The sequence below is a fragment of the Choloepus didactylus genome, chromosome 4, assembly GCF_015220235.1.
Source record: "Choloepus didactylus isolate mChoDid1 chromosome 4, mChoDid1.pri, whole genome shotgun sequence".
Classification (NCBI taxonomy): domain Eukaryota; kingdom Metazoa; phylum Chordata; class Mammalia; order Pilosa; family Megalonychidae; genus Choloepus; species Choloepus didactylus.
The window spans coordinates 73,489,118-73,503,650 of NC_051310.1; the positions used below are offsets into that span (position 1 = coordinate 73,489,118).

At 47.3% G+C, this 14,533-nt stretch overlaps 1 protein-coding gene across 1 annotated transcript in view; it reads left to right on the forward strand.

Annotated features, from left to right (window-relative positions):
- The first annotated feature begins 1,871 nt into the window (after nt 1-1,871).
- OTUD7A (OTU deubiquitinase 7A) overlaps nt 1,872-14,533 on the forward strand; it is a 441,745-nt gene continuing 429,083 nt past the window's right edge. Inside the window, exon 1 of the mRNA XM_037832844.1 lies at nt 1,872-1,986. The gene's annotated coding sequence lies outside the window, so the exon portion shown is untranslated. The remainder of the gene's footprint in view (nt 1,987-14,533) is intronic.

The window sequence follows — 14,533 nt, forward strand, 5'->3', positions numbered from 1 at the left end:
AAATGTCCCAGGCAAGGGGTGCCAGGGAGACATGACTATTTAACGTGATGTGAAATAAAGTGTGACTTCAGTTCATAACATTTCAATATTGGTTTATTAATTGTACAAACATACTATATTAATGTAAGTTGTCAATAATAGGGGAATATTGGTATTGTGCAAGAGAACCGTCTGTACTTCTCTGCAATAATTATGTAAATGTAAAACTGTTTAAAAATAAAAAGGCTATTTGAAAACCTAAATGAGTTAAAAAAAAAAAAAAACCTACACCATGATACCACTTTACACTTCTTAGAGTGGCTAATACATACATACACAGGCACACATCCATATATGTATATAAAATACATATATGTATAATATATATACATATATAATCAAGCAAGTTTGTAAGAAAGTGGAACTCTCAACCATTGTTAGTGGTATAGCTGCTCTGAAAAGCTGTTTGCCAGCCTCTTGTAAATTTAGCGTAAGATCCAGCAACTGCACTCCTAGGTATCTACCCACCTAAGGTGAAAACCTAGTCCACAAAAAACCTGCAGGCAAATACTTATAGCAGCTCTAATCACCATTGCCAAAAGCTGGAAACCATCCAAATATCCTTCAGTGGGTGAATGGATAAACAGAATGGGGTACAAATATTCCTCAACAATTAAAAAAAAACTATTGATACAAGCCAACACATGCATGCATCTCAAAGGCATAATGATGAGTGAAGAAAGCCAGCTTCAAGATGTTACATAGCGTATAATTCCATGTACATGGCATTCTCAAAAAGACAAAGCTTCAGCAATGGAGAAACCATCACTGGTTGCCAGGAGTTAGAGAGTGGGGAGGCTGTGGCTATAAAAGAGTAAGACAAGGGAGTTCTTTGAGTGATGGAACTCTTCTTTATCCGGATTGTGCCGGTGGTTACACGAATCCAAACATGAGTTTAAAATCACAGAACTGTACATCAAAAAAAAAAAAATCAATTTTACTTTACATTAATTTAAAAAAGTAAAATAAATTACTGAACATTGCATATATATACATGTTATATTTCTAAAACCAAGCAAAAATCCCCAAACTGGGCACAGAATAACGGTAGTCAAGAAAGGCATCAGTGTGGTGCTAGTTTATCTGTAATAAAAGGTATCTGGAAAAAGGGGGCGTGGTCCGACAGAGAGGGTGAGATAAGAGTGCGCAGAGGGCCGTGGGCAGGCCTTAGCATCAGCGAAGGGAACCATCCGAAGTGGTTGCAAAAAAGTATTAAGGAGAAAGCAAGAAATGGGGGATCAAAAAACCGGTTCAAGAGGCAAAAGGATCAAGTTGGTCTTAGGCGTGCCGCTTTGGCCCTGGAGAAGAGAGCGGAAATGGAGCCGAAACTGGATGGGCGGGCAAAAGTTCAGAGAGGCTTAAGAAGGACGAGCGAGCAAGAAGGAAGAAAGGGGAAAGGTGGGTGCAGGGACCGAGATGCAGGCAGAGGGGAAACGCAGGCTGCAGACGCAGCATCTCCTGCAGTCCCCGCGGGCGGCAGGTTTCGGGGGAGCTCCGCGAGCGCGGGCGCGGGCGTGGGGACGCGCGGGCTCCGGGGAGCAGGGGCGCGCGAGCATGGGCGTGCGGGGACGCGCGGGCTTGGGGTGCGGGGCGCGCGCGCACGTCCACGGCGGGCCGGGGGCGGGCCGGGGGCGGGGCGGCGGCGCCGGTGACGTCAGGGCGGGGGAGGGCAGCGCGAGGGGCGTCGGGGGCGAGCGGGGAGGCGGGCGCTGCGCGGTCGGCCGCGGGCGGAGCGGAGGGGCGCGGAGGGGCGGAGCGCGGCGCGCGAGGAGGCGGGGGAGGAGAGGCCGCGGGGAGCGCGAGCGGCAGCTGGGGAGGGGGCCGCGGAGCCCCGGCGCGAGCGAAACAGCTGATCGGCTTTCCCTTCAAAGCGAGAGAAAATGGAAGTCGGCTAGCGGCGACTGCGGCGGCGGCGGGCTGGCCCAGCGGAGCGGCGCGGCGCGGCAGGTGAGGCGGCGCTGGCCGCGGTGCTGCCCGGCGGGCGGCGGGCGCAGGGGCGCGGACGAGGCAGGTGCGCCGTCCGGAGCGCGGACGCCGGGGCCCTGCAGGGCTCCGCCGCCAGGCAGGTGGGCGTCGCGACCCCCGAGGGTCGCGGGGTCGCGGGGCTCGCGGGTGCGTCTGCATTGCGGGCTGCGCCCCGGACCCCGCGGGCGCCGCGGCCCCCGGGGTAGGGCGCGGTGCCCCCCGCTAGGTCGGGGCCGAGGTCTCCTCGGGCCCCTTGGCTGCCCGCACTGGAACGTGATGACAGGCGCGGGGGAGCCGGCCCCTCGGTCAGTGCGGGCACACCGGGGGTCCCGTGGCGCCGGTAGACGCCGGAGCACGCTCGGCCCTGGAGCTGTGGCTGCGGGAGCCACCGCGGCCGGGCGCAGGGCTCGCTCGCTCGCTTCTCTTGCTCTCGCTGGGCAGTAAGGGACCCGTTAATGCAATTGGGCTGTGAACCCGGAGGCCCTCCCTGGTGTCTTCTCACTGGAGGGGAAAAAATTGCATCTGCTGTGCTTTAAGTGTTCCTTTAAATTTGGGAGATGTCAGTGATGTCACCATTAACAAAAACTTTCCTTCATTGGACACAGCCGTTCAAATGTACCCTCCTCCTGGTGCAGCGATTGCACTCAGCCCTTTGAGAGTCTTCGAAGTGAGATGGATCTGCCTCTGCTCCCCAGATTTCAACAACCTTAGAAAAGTAAAGAAGGTTTTCATTTACATTTTTATTTATTGACTTGTGAATTAATAGGCTTAAGAGTGGCTGGAGGGAAAACTTGTTAGATCTCCTTGGATCTGTGAATCTCTCTGTCCACAGGACAAGGATAGGGGAAAGTCACACGTGATACCCACATGCTTATTGGCTTACTTTATTTCTCTAAATGAAGATGAACCCTAAAGGGAAAATTTTTAAAAGGTATTGAATTGTATGTGTATGGGATGATGTGTCCAAGAGAGGTGGATAGTGTGGCCTAAAAATTTAAAAGCCCTGACTGCTTCAGGAAAACCTTCAGGTCTCCCTTCTCCCCCACCCCCTACCCTCTAGCATGTGCCTGGGAAAGGCCTGTCTCCAGGAAGGAGTGGCAGCTTTGCCAGGGCCCTCCCTGCCTTTCTTTTCCTTCCAATAGTAGCTTTGTGTCACACCAGCTTCCAAAGCCTCTTCAACTCCCAGAGAGAGACCAGAACGGTATACCAAGTTCTGGAGAAAATTTCCCCTAATTGTAAGCAACATACCATCATTATTATGTGTGAGTGTGTTTTTAGTGTCAATTATTGTGGCAACAAAAGGAAGCAAGCCCCCAAGACAGTCTGAATATCTGCTTAAGCCTATCATATGGAAAGGATATTCAATAAGGGACAAAAATATTGACATTTTTGAATTTAATAATTAATGACAACTCCTAATTGATTAAAATAAGCATGCTTTAAATTATTAGTGTGATTTTATTGAGTCTGTAAGAAATTTAATACAGTGTGCTACACAAACGTTTGAGTCCAGTTAGGCATCTGAAGCTCTTGAAGCCTGGGTTGGCGTGGAGGAGCTGGAAAAAGTAGTTGGGATTCTTTGGGCCCTTGATATTCATGCAGCAATGGATGGATCTTGCCTCGGCCCGAGCCTGGGTGGCAGTTGTCCCCATCGGAAATTCCAGCTGAGGCTCCTAGCCCTGTCGGAAGCCAGCACTCCAGCAGACTAGAAGCTCAGCTCTGTTGTCACCTTGTGGCATGTGGGAAACCTCCCACTAAAGCTAAAAGTATGTATCTGGCCTCTCACCTCTTGATGGTGCCACATTTATTTGTAATGGTCAGCTTGGATGAGGTGGGAAACCTCATGGCCAAATTAGTACTGAATGGGCCACTTTTTAATGAGTTTAATCCTGCTACATGTAGTTGCTTTAGGACTTGAGCTCATATGTTGTTGCTTCCATTTTTCTGTAATTAAAAGTATCCTCAGTAATCCGAAGCATGTTTTTTAAGGATCTGAATTATGAACTCTTTGGAAACTGAGTCTGTGAAAGGACTATGGCTAGAGATACTTTGTTTTTTTTCGCAGTCTGGGAACCAGTGAAAATATTTACTATAATTTTTGTTTGCTCTAACGCATGGTAATTCTTGTGAAAATAAAAGCATACATGTTTCCCCTAAATCTTTAGGTATTTGTAACTTATTTCCTAAAACATTTAAAAAGCAATCACTGTAAAGCCTCTCCATCCCTTTGATGTTTGGAGTCTTGTGCCTTCCGTTTCTAAGAAGCCGACTGCCTTGGCTTTTCTCTGTGTTCCCTTTGGATTTTAAGGTCATTTATGCACGTCTTAGGCCCAGAAAATAAAGGCTGAGTCAGCTCCTGCAGGGCCAGCAGGGGGCGTGCTAAACGCGGCTTGTCGGTGTGGACCAGGGCCCCCTCGGGAGGATTGCCAGGTTGGAGTGAGTGTATGTGTGTGTGCACGCGTGTGTGCCCACCTTGCCCTCCCCACCTCATACATATAGCACTGGGGATGGGCGGGCACACACTTGAATGGCCAGAGGTTGTAGCTCCCACACTGTAGTCCTCCCTGGAATGGGCAGGGAGATGCACTGACAGCTCTTTGATGGATCCCTCTTTGGAGAGTGGTCTTTGGTTCTTACTTAGCACATTTCAAGTCTGAAAAAATCGGTGCATTTTCAAACTGCAGAAGTGATGGTATTGGCTGGGGGGGAAGAGGGTTGCTGTCATGAACTGCCCTCTACTAGGGCAACCAGTTGAAACTTCCCTTCTCCGACCCTCCTCCAGTGTTTGCTTTTGTGCTTGACCCCTGGTTGACTTAAGTCTTGGGGCTCTATGTCTTGGAGCTTCCGAAGGGTATAACTTGCCTGTCTTGCAGGTTGTGTTGGCCTCAGTGTTTCTCTGATGGAAAAGCAAATGTTTAATCACTGTTTCTTCTCACCTAGAAAATGAAATCAAGAAAAATGGGGTAATTCTGCTTTTCACATAAATGTGCTTAATCTAAGTATATGCTAGTTTATTATACAATATGTCATCTGGGTGGCATTCCCTTGCAGGAACTGAGCCCAGAGAGGCACTTTTCCATATGATGGTTCATCTTGGGGAGTCAAGGGAAGGATGTTTCCCATTGCTTGGATGATTGTTGCAATATTCTTTTCTTCACTAAAGACTAAAGAGTCTTTTCTCTCTCCCAGAATTCCTCATGGACATCAAATAGATAGCAACCTTACTAGAAAACTATCCAAATGCTACGAGTGGATTATATTTCTTTGTGCTTCTTACTTCAGTGAAAATGCACGTCAAACTGAATTATTGATTTCCAAAGAGCAAATGGGAATAATGTGTTTTTCAATTTTGTGCTGAACCATGCTCCTTGTCTACAACACTTTAAATGGCTATGGGAAACATACCACTGGATATAAGAACAAGTGGCCCCAGACTCTTTGTAAGCCATCTGTCACTAAGGAGAGCTGTAGAATAGCCTGTTCAAAGAGAGTCTTGAAATGCACAGGCATTTAAATGGAAATAAAATATGCCGGTTCCCTTTTATAATCTATTTTGCTTTAAAACATTTTGCCCTTGAAACTTTGAGGAATCATTTCATTTGCAGTTGATAGACTGCTGCCTCCCCCCAAGCAGTTTGGGTCTCCCATTGGGGATGAGATAGCCTTATCTCAGATGTGACCAAGAAGTGCAGTGTTCCTAGTGGGAAAAGGATAGCAGCTGATGTGTCTCTAACACCTTCTCTGGTAAACTCTCGTGATTCCGTGAAATCCCAGGTCCTGCTGTTACAGATTTCTGCTTTATAACACTTAAATTCTCGGAAGTTAAATAAACATTGATGCTAATGCAAATTTTGCAAACATCTCTCTTGGTTTAAACAGATAAGTCTAAAAACTCATTTTCTAGATTTGAAGGAGTTTGAGTGTCTCCTTCCAAGGAAATATTTTTATTTGAGTTGACCTTATTCATTCATGGTTTTCTGTATACTTATAATGGAAATTTGAGGTCCAGATGAATATACATGAGTAAGACATAGTACTGACTTTTATGAAATCAGACCTTTGAAATTGATTTCCTTTTTTGCTCAGTGTTTCACTCGATTGTTTCATTAGCTCGCAGCAGAGTTTCACACGGTGATCAGAGTTGGAGTGAACAGACCATGCACCCACTACATTGTGAGGTTAGATTGTTTCTCAGTAATTGAGACAAGGATTTAGGGGCTTCTCCAAGAGGAGGTGGCTGCTTGGGGTTGTCTCTATCAGGCCAAGCCTTGCTGAAGCTGATAACCTCCCCCTGCCAGGTTCTGCTGTCCTGGAACCAACACACCCATTCTGGAGGAATTTGCCCTAACCGTTTCTGTTGCTTGGGTTTTAGGGATTGTCTGTGATGCTGAGCTCTCCTGGTTCTTAACATAAGCTCAGGGCTGGCCGGGCACATTCTTGCTGTGGAAGAGAAGGCAGAGTATGTGGGTGTCCCGAGTCATGGCACACACACCCCCAATCTGTTTCTATACCCTCTAATCCGGGAGGTGCCAAAGACCAAAGTTACAATCCATTACCTACATTTCCTTTAATGATATTTACATTTTAGGCTTAAAGACAATGTGTATTGGTGAAGTGTGGGCAACACATATACATATATAATTTTTCATACCTTAAAAATTTAAAAAACTCATCTTGCAACATTTGAGGATATATATAGAGTTCACTTTTTCTTTTTAAAATATAGGGATTAGAATATTTGCTTTGTGCATCTTTTTTTATAATGTCATGCCATCTCTTGAAAGAATTGTCACTGAACCGTAAAGATGAATGGGATACATTTCAGGACTCCTGGGCGCTATGATCAGCCATGTGACTTTGAGAACAGGTGAGTCCCAGGTGAGGGACACCTGCTGTGGCCATCCCGCAGGCTTGGGGAGGAGCAGAGGAGTGAGTTCAGGCAGTGAGTTCTTACAATCTAAAGAATGATAAATCATTCCAGTAAGAGGAGGTGGAGACAGAATATAATTTGCCTTACTTATCACTAGCCCATTTTTTTCCTCCATGGCCAGCTGATGTAGTTAACAGTTTGTACTTGTAACTCAGATAAGTTGCTGAGATGAACTTGCTTTGACTGTTTTTGTAGAAGAAGGGGGCATGGCTGAATAGAATCGAGGGTCTTCTATGGCTTAGTGATTTTGTAGTTTATACAGAATTGTTTGAAAGCTCTGTTTAAAAAATGCTACAGGAAGTTCTACTAATGAGAGACGATTGTAAACTCCCTGAGAGCTAGGTTGTTTCTCTTACATGTGGGGAACCCTTGGATATGCAAACAGTGGTTGCTACGCAAAGGCTCATTGGATCCGATCATCACGGAATACATTTTCTTGGGGTTGATTAGTCCTTTACATGAAAAAAAACAGAGGATAGGGGAGAGGAAAGAGAATAGCTTCTCAAGGGTGATGGGAAAGTGAACTGAATAGCGGGGTTGTACGATAGCTGTCAGTGAAGACTGTGTGGGTGGGGGGTGACCGTGACCTGTGACAGTCAGTGTGTCCCTGTGTCCCAAGTTCCTGCCAGGGTGGGTTCTTCTAACTCACATGGGCGTAGCCCTCAGTGTTTATCCCTGGGTGGAGGGCTGTGGTGTGAACATCCTCACTCAGGATAGGACACTCTTCACACCTGGGTCCCCTCCCGGTGTGTGCTCCCAGTGTGAAGGCTGAGCTGCCCCATGGGGTCTGCTGCAGTACCCAGGGCAAATCTTTGGGCTTCGCAACCACAGGGTGCCCCTTGACCTTGGCGGAGAGAGCAGTGCCGCCTCTGGGACAACACAGCACCCACACAGAAGGAAGTGTCTCCTTCATGAGCAGCCCCACTTATTAAACCTCCGAACGTCCTGTGGCTATTTGTTGAATTCGGCACCGTGGATGTGAAATTATTGGATTGACAAATTGAAAGGTTGAATTGGATCTCTAGGGCACGTGTGGCCAGGAATTGGAAGGATGAGTTGCAATCGGTGTACATATCCCTTGGTTATTATCTTTTACACTCTGTATTGTCTGAGCCACTTATTACAAGGTCCACTTGGCTGTAAGTGGCCACTTGTGTGATGAGATACAGCGTTTGCTGTTGGCCTGGGTGTCCCTTCATTGAAGACTGCCTGCCTCGGACTCAGCTGACAGGGTTTCCTGGAGTTTTCATCTAGCAAAATTCTCTTATTCCGTAAAGAGACTGGTAAGCAGTGTGTTTGGAAATGCACGATCACAAAGAGAGTGTAAGGCATCAGGAGACACAGGTAGGAGTTGGTTCAGGTTGTGGGTGAGCCATTTCTCTACTTAGCATTTAGGATTTATTCAAAGAAGACTGGTGTGTTGTTGCATCTTAAAATACGGGTCATTGTTGGCCATTAGGGAAATGCAAAGCAAAACCAGTGTGAGATACTACTTCACACCCACATGGTTGGCTGTTATTCAGATAACTGGAAAATAACAAGTGTTGGAAAGGATGTGGAGGAATTGGAACTCTGGTGCATTGTTGGCGGGCATTTAAAATACTGTGCAGCTGCTGTGGAAAGTAAGATGGTGGTTCCTCAAAAAGTTAAACATAGAATTACCTCATGACCTGGCAATTCCACGCCTAGGTATATACCCAAAAAGAGTGAAAATAGGGTCTCAAACTAATTCTTAGACACCAATGTTTGTAGCAGCGTTATTCACAATACATAAGAGGTGGAAACAACTTAAATGTCCACCCACAAATGAATGGAGAAACAAAATGTGGTGCATACACAGCATGGAGTATTATTTGGCCATAAGATAGAATGAAGCTCTGAGACAAGTGGCAACATGGGAGAACCTTGAAAATATTATGCTCAATGAAATAAGGTATTGTATGATGTCACTTATAAGAGATGACTCGAAAGAGCAACTTTGCAGAGACAGAAAACAGATTAGAGATTCCCAGGGAAAGGGGGAGAGGGGAAGGGGCAGCGTTTGGGGGGAAAAATATTGGTGCATCAATTATGATGATATGGACAATTATGAAGAAAAACACAAAATAAAGTATGGATCGGCCTGTTTTAAATTAGACCCTTACGTGCCTGTGGAGTGACGGGAGGCCCAGGCTTGGATATGAAGGAGGATTTTTATGATGCTCGGCCCGTGCTGCTGGGCAGTGGAGATGCTTGCTATATGCTCTCACCCACGGTGGAGGCTTAGCTCCACCTGCCAGAGAGACCCCAGAGAGAGGCCCCTTTGTCTAGATCTTGTTTTCACCTGAAAAATGAAGAAATGTAGTTCTGTTTTGGATATCCCTTTCATCTTCCTGATTCTGTGAAAAATTAATTCCCTAGTTCTCCCAACGAGCTGACTAATTACAGGGGTGAGGGGAGGTGATATCCTACCCATTGCTTTGAGAAAAATTGTGTTTTTTAAAAATATTTTAATCCTTTTTCAGGGATGAGGAGGACACTGAGTGTTTTAACAAGTGTTTGCAATTAGGAGTGAGTTGTGTGGACAACGTTCTTCCTCTGAATGTTAAGCTCGTTGAGGAGAAGCGTGTTCATTAGTCTTTATTACATCTCCGAGGCACCTTGTTCGGAACGGGCTCTCTGGACTCGTTTGTTAAATGCAGCTGATAGTCCTATAGGAATTAGAATTAGAAATTTAATTATTCTTCCTAGAATTGTTCAGCTCCCATGAGTTCAATAGCATTGTGGTTGAGAATGGTATTTATATAAAATGTAGAACGTTTCAGACTTTCGCCCCTAGTTCAGCAGCATGCAAAATCGTGTTTCATACTAATTGTGGTTTCAAATAAAGAAAAACCAGATTATTCACTGATTAGCCATAATGGGTCTTGCCCGTCATAAATAGAATGTATATCCCATGTTCTATGAAGTTATAGTTTCATATTTTCCATTGCACGTATCACAAATAATGTATATAACTTATGGAATATTAACTATATCTGTGTGATAAGACAGATTACTTCCCTATAGATATTTAAAAACAAGATAAATTAGTTTAGTGCCTTGAAAATATTAATGTTAGAATAGATAAAGAAAGTCACATTCTTGGATCATATTTTAAACAATCCTCAAGGGAAGAAGAACATTCATGACGTAAGAATAGACAGACATGTTTTGGTTGATTAAAATGATTACCTTCTTGTGTTAGAAGAAAGAATGGCAAACCCAGAGCCTCTGATTTGCCCCCGAAAGGGAATGCCCCTTGCCAGGACCACCTCCCCCTCGGACACACACATGGCACCCAAAGCTAGAGGTCTCCCATCTCTCTGAAGGGAAGGCGGTGGTTCTCCATGACGCACTGCAACGATATGGGTACGGTCAGGGCACCACCTAGAGGTTCTGGCGTGACCCATCTGAGCCCACCAGGACTTTTAAACAGCTTGGAGTGGATTCTGACAACTGTCGGGCGTAGCCAACATTGAGAACCACTGGTTTCTAGGCAATTCTTTGACTTTAAAAAGGCAGGGAGTAAGGGTCAGGGAGTAACAGATAGGATAGATTCGAAGTCCCTCTTCCCTTTCAACAAATTATCCACACAAGGGGGAAAGAGAGAAAGTTGATCTCCATAAAGTGGAAAATTGAAAAGCATCTGTGAAACTTTCCCTATTGGACCTAAATGGTAATCTTAGATGAGTTAACTAATAGATCGCTGGCATACAAATGAAGATATATAAGCCATGGTAAAATGCACAGTGGGGCAGAAGGGAACCAAATTATTTATCGGGTTTATGAGCTTGCACAGAACAGATCCCCATGTATGTTCAATTTTATAGGGCTTTGCGGTCTACAAAATGCTTGTGTGTATGTTATCTGAGTGGATCTTCTCATTAACTGTGTCCTCCAGAGGGAGGTTGTCCCTGTTCTACGGCTGAGGATATACTGAGGATGACAGTCTGTGGTGGTCTGCACCTGGAGATGGAGCCACACACCAAATCACCCCCCAGTTCACCCAGATGCTGGCTGAACACGTGTGGTGAATGTTTAGTTGGGTGGGTGGGTGGGGAGGGGTGAGAGCTCAGGTGGCCATCTCATCTTGTCTTCATCATTCTATTTGCCCTGGTTTCTCCTGTGTCCTTATGTGGAGTCAGCATGTCTAAGAGTAGGGACATACCTGCTTTCGCTTGTTAAGCCATCTTTCCTTAAAAAAGGCTTTCTGCCTTTCCTGCCCCTGCATCATTGCCATTCTCCCCAATATGTCCTGCGAAGTTTGGGCCTTTCTCCCCCAATCGGGCATTTGGCTGTTGCACATGGTCATGGAGCTGCTGGCTCTTCTCCCTCCCTACCCCCATCTTTCCCAGTCTGCGGTGGAGGCCTTGGGGACTTAGCCTTCAATGCCATCTGTGATGGCGTGGTGAGATGGCACAAACCTCCAGGCTAACAGGTCCTCCAGGCCAGCCTCCGCGTCCTGGCTACTCTCACCAGCGACCGGACTGCCCACTCATCTCACGATTAGCAGTGCCCTCTTGCTGCCTAACTCCAGAAGCCCGGCCTCACCTCTGGCCCTGCCCAAGAGTGTGTACCACCTGCCTTGTGTTTATTTTCATGAGAACTGTACTGGAGCACACTCCTATGCCAGACTGGTGTTGAGTGGGAGACTCTGCCTGCTGGAGGAAGCACTGCTGGGACCTTTTTTTCCCTTTTAAGTAGTTAACCTTCCTTTTCAGTGTTCCCCCCTGCCAAGAGTTGCCCAAGAAGGCACTGAAGCAGTGTGCTCATGACGATACAATCTGAGGCTCACGGTGCAGGGTGGCGATCTTGCAGAAAAGCCCTTTCTCCAAATGGACAGCCCATGGTCCTTGCCCCCTGCTCTGTGTGCACTCTGGACCATGGAGGGAGAGGAGGGTGAACATGTCTAAGAAAAGGCACCAAGCCCTGGGCTAACCCTTTGTGGAGGTGGCCAGGACACCAGAGAGAGGGAAAGTCAGGTGTTTCTGGGTAGAGCAGTCTGTGATGAAATCCAGCCCCTCTTGCTGTCAGCGTGTGCCTTCTGTATGCCACGCTCTTCCTAACGAGGGAGGAGGGACTCAGATCCCGGGAAAAACTCATCAATGACACATTTCGGAGCAGAAAAAACACCCGTGGGCATCTCCTCCCCAGCCCAGTGGGGCCACCTGTCCAGGTTCACAGAGCCACCAAGCCCGCAGCAGGGACAGGACCCCCTGCTGTAGCGTCACCCAGCGGGCAGGCAGCAGTCCCTCGCCTTGGGTTCCTGGTGGCAGACTGTGGACCAGCAGAGAGACATGGGAACAGAAACCTAAAATGCACATCTGCTTGCTCTCCGCCTTTGCTGGATGCCCTGGATGCTGCCTGTACTGAGTGCTGGTGACAGGGGGAGAAGGGGGGACAGCATGGCCTTTGGGGGGCAAATGGTGTGGGGGGCGGGCCACATGTGCTGGTGCCATGTGAGCGGAGCTGGGGGCCGTGGGAAGCACAGACAGGCTGGAGGAACTGACCAGGCCACCCCCACCCCCACCCCCAGTTCACACTCTCCATCTGGAGGTGAGATCATCCTTCAAACTGGACACATGCACTTTGCAAAAACTCTGCAAGTGTAAGAGACTGTCTTTGTTATGCCGGTTACTTTTCAGAGGCAATATTAAGAAGCTGCAGGAAGATTCAACAGAAGTCATTTGGAGACATGTAGAATTTGGCATAAAGGTGTTAGGTGATGTCCCTCTGGCATCAGGATGGCTCACAGAGGAGACTGACCCCTGAGATTTGCTGCTGGGCTGGCCAGGAGGCTAGTGTTAGATCCCGTGGGTTGAGAGCAGGCCAGGGACAGTTTTAATCTGGCCCCAGTCATTCCCATGGGCCAATAGGCTGGCTGTCATGCTGCTCCCTGGGTCTGCCCCAGACTTCAATGTGGGTTACCGTTTTCCCAAGTCCTGGGCTCCGTGAACCTCAAGCAGCTCTATTTACCAGCTGCAGGGATGGACATATCTCTGTCCTGCCCATCGAGTCCGTCTGCACATCCTGAGCGTTTCCTAGGCACTTTGCCACCACTGAGGCCAGCCTGGTAAGGAACCCCATGAGTGGAGCGTGTCTGTCTCACTTGGGGCTCCGGCCAGTGACTTGCATTTGCTCTCTCGGGGACTCGGGTGTTTCCCACCCCCAGCATGCTGGGCTTTCCAGAGTGCCCAAGGGAGAGAGGGTGTGTGCATCCCCGTGTGTCTGCCGGAGGAGCCCGTGAGTGCCCTACCACGGGCGAGGGCAGCATCAGATCCAGGGGATGCTATGCTTTGCACCCAGACTCATGGGGTTCAAGTTCCATTTGTGCAGCCATCTGCTGTGTGTCCTTAGCTAAGTCAGTTCATCACCAAGCCGTGATTTCCCTGTGTGTGATATCTGCCTCACAGGGGCAGCTGTTCCAAAGTGGTACTATGTCACCTCCCTGCAGGCTTTGCTCCCAGCCTCTCTTCCCTTGGGACAGAGCACAAACACCCCTGCAGACCCAGGGTGCAGCAGTAAAGACTGGAAGTCGGGTCGGAAAGCCCCAGCCAAGAGCTGAGTCTAAGATCAGGTCTGGTCTCTTAGCAGCTGGGGTCCTTGGCAAGTGATTTCCCTGCTCAGAGCCCCCATTTCTTTAGGGTAAGACCACATACCTCATACCTAAGGAGGAGATTGTCAAGTGCTTACTGTCAACTATTGGAGGAAGATCATAGGAAAGGAGGCGGCTCAGTGGTCACCAGCCAAGGGCCACCCTGGAGCTCCAGGGCCACTTCCCAGCAAGCAGTCCTCTGTTAGCTCCTGTGATGCCCCAGGACGGAAAATAGCTTTGAGGAGAAAGAGAAAACCTGGACCCTGTGGGCATATGCCAGAATTTACTTTTGCTCTTTCCTTTTTAGGAAATGCACAGAAAGATGGTTCAGACCTTGTCCAATGTGCGTCATTGACATGAGTGTTTAAATCGATTATTGGTGAGTTTAATTAGCACATGGGGGATGGGGCTGAGAGTGAGCGCCACTTTATTTTCGGTGCTTTGAGTATAACCATCTGTTCAGGAGAAACTTTGTAAAGCATGCTCCGTAAGAAATACTGAAATCTACAAAGATGTAACTAACGCAGAACTTCCAAATTCCACCCCCAGCATCACCATCCTTCCTCTGTATATGCAAAATTAGAGCCATATTATTTTTGCCCTTTTCTTTTTCCTCTGGTTATTCAGTCTTTTTTATTTCATTGGAAAGCTTATATTTCCAGAGGTTAAAATAATTCAGTATATAGTACAATGTGTGTCAGTTTCTTGTGCCATACTCACATCTATCACCCAAGAAGCACCACTGTTAATTGCTCCTTGTATATCCTTCCAGAAATATCCTGTGTGTGTCCAAATATGTAAGTACCTTTTCCCCCCACATTTACACACGGGAGCATACACTGTTCTCTGTTGTCCTTTATCCCCCGACTTAAGCATACTGGAGATTGACGCATTTTACTCTATAAGATATGCTATTTTCAGTAAATAGTACCACATTTAATTTTGTTTTTGTTTAGTAATGAAAGATTTGCTGAATTTAAGCC